The sequence below is a fragment of the Canis lupus genome, chromosome 1 (assembly GCF_048164855.1).
Source record: "Canis lupus baileyi chromosome 1, mCanLup2.hap1, whole genome shotgun sequence".
NCBI classification, from domain to species: domain Eukaryota; kingdom Metazoa; phylum Chordata; class Mammalia; order Carnivora; family Canidae; genus Canis; species Canis lupus.
In genome coordinates, this window is record NC_132838.1 from 16,309,262 (window position 1) to 16,311,856 (window position 2,595).

Here is a 2,595-nt window from a genome sequence, read left to right on the forward strand (position 1 = left end):
AAAAACATTGCTTCTCTTTTGTGTATTTTGTTTACTTCATCTTTTCTGCATGAACAACAGAATTTCACTAATGCCTGGTTTTTATTTAATCAGTCTCTCTGTCTCTTTCTTTTTCACTCTATTTGTCCAGAAATATCACACAGAAGATTGTATTCCCATATGATTTCAGATTTCTAGGCGGAGAGAAACCAATTGGTGTGTCTTGTAGGGAAGAGCATCTTGTAATAATGCATCTGTTATACATTTTGGCAAATTTTTATTTTGATAACATTTTACACTGGCAGAAAAGTTGCATGAATATAAGAGAGATTGCCATATACCTTTACCTCAGATTCAGCAACAACTGTGACTTTTTGTTCTATTTGTTCTATGTCTATGTGTAGATATATAGCCAATTATGTATCCATATTTAATCTAGCTATCATTTATGTATAGTGAATTGCCGTTATTTGTATTAGTCATGTCCTCTAACGCCACTATGAACACTGAGTGAGTGAATCTGGAACTATCACTCCTAGGGGAAATATGGGATTAGGTTCCTGTGAGTCCTGGGTCACAAGCTTTTTTTATTTTTTTTAAATCAAATGATCATTATATGACTTTGTTTTATGTGTGTTTCTGTTTAAAGGCACCTTATTTCATATATAAATAATAAATGATATTATTTAAAACATTTGATTTATTAGCAAGATAATCAATACAATTGACAATGTTGATTCATTAATATTGAATCTTTGACCAATAGCACATTCACTCATGCCTGAAAGAAGCTTATTTAATGCATGTATTTTTCTGGAAGGCACATTACAGCTTTCTTCAGCTGAGGAACACACTAGACAGCACTTCTGCTCTGCAATGGAGGGTCATTTTAAATATCGAAATCACTAAAAAAATACAAAAATGCAAAAAACATATCACTAAAGAGACCATAAGAAGGATACTTATTTATAAGATGAGAGCTGAAAGAAGGCCAAGTGTGTCTGTTTTCTGCCCAAGCTAGGAACATACAAGTCAAGAGATTCAAATTCTTTGCTGCTTTGCCTCTGTCTGTGAATGATTGCTAAAACACTGTATTGATTTTAGGGTTACAAATAAATTTGAGTACGTAAATTCACAAATACAGATTATTGGCTGCATATATGTTTGACCCATATTTTTTTAAAAAAAGATTTTTACTTATTTATTCATGAGAGACAGAGAGAGGGAGAGAGAGAGAGAGAGGCAGAGACACAGGCAGAGGGAGAAGTAGGCTCCATGCAGGGAGCCCGATGTGGAACTCGATCCTGCGACTCCAGGATCACGCCTTGAGCCAAAGGCAGACGCTCAACCACTGAGCCACCCAGGTGTCCCTGACCCATATATTTATGTAAACATACCACGTTCCAAACCACCTGAGAGCAAATTGGAGATGTAGCTACTTACCCATAAAAAAGTATGTTTTTTCCTAGGAGCAAAGACATTCTCTTATGTAACTGCAATACAATAATAAAAGGAAATACAATAGCGCTATAATCTAATCTATATTCCTTATTAAATCTCATCAACTGCCCCCAATAAAGTCCTTTATAGCTAGTTCCTGTTTCCCCCTATGAAGGACAAGATCATGCATTTCATTGCATGCAGTTCCTTATTCTTTCCTCATCTCTTCTGACCTTGATATTTCTAAATAGCACTGACGAGTTATTTTGTAGAATATTTCTCTGTTTTGAGTTTGTCTGGTGTTTCTTTATCATGAGATTGATGTGATGTGTTTTTAGTAGGACTACCAAAGAGTGCATTGTATCCTTCTCAAGGTATCATATCAGAGTTGCACAATTGGGTTCTTTCACATGGTTAAGGTGGTATATGTCAAGTTTTATACGATTTTTTCCTTTGAAATTAATAAGCAATTTGAGAGGGAGATATTTTGAGACTTATTCAAATACACTGCTTTTCATCAAATTTTTGCCTACTAGTTTTTTTTACATTTCCTTTTTTTTTTTTTTTTTACTGATACAAATGAATGATAAAACAAGGTTTGGAAACTACTAATTTTGTAATAGATTCAGAAAAATCAAAATTAAAAGTATATTCAATGACAAAGCATTGTCTAAATTATGCAGACAGTATTTTGTGACGTATGGTCTTCTTGGCTACTTGGTCCACTTATACACAGTCTGAGTTCTAGTATTTGTTGGTAGATCTGTTAGTTGCATATATCCAACACTGGTCAATCTGTCTCATCCTCCTGGTTCTCACTTCTACTATATTATTTCAATCTTTGGTCACATTTTACTAATTTCAAAAATGTGGAACGCTTCACGAATTTGCATGTCATCCTTGCGCAGGGGCCATGCTAATCTTCTCTGTTGTTCCAATTTTAGTATATGTGCTGCCAAAGTGGGCACTGCCTACTAGTTTAAACATCCTTCTATATTTATGAGATCTACTGCAAGGAAGAACTTGCCCCTCCTTCCCCATCCATTTACGTACTCTTATTTATTTATACCAAATAAACAAATAGATTTTTATTTTATTCAATGGGATATAAGCCATTTCCATCAGTATTTATTTTAACATTCAAATTGTTCAAAATTTGGCCAGTGAGATCCCTTT

The 2,595-nt window shown here is 34.2% G+C and overlaps 1 non-coding gene across 1 annotated transcript; it reads right to left on the reverse strand.

The window, feature by feature from the left end:
* Window positions 1-2,282: 2,282 nt before the first annotated feature.
* LOC140608707 (U6 spliceosomal RNA) lies at window positions 2,283-2,387 on the reverse strand. The gene has a single exon (XR_012010684.1). It is a non-coding gene; the product is annotated as a U6 spliceosomal RNA (small nuclear RNA).
* Window positions 2,388-2,595: the final 208 nt, after the last annotated feature.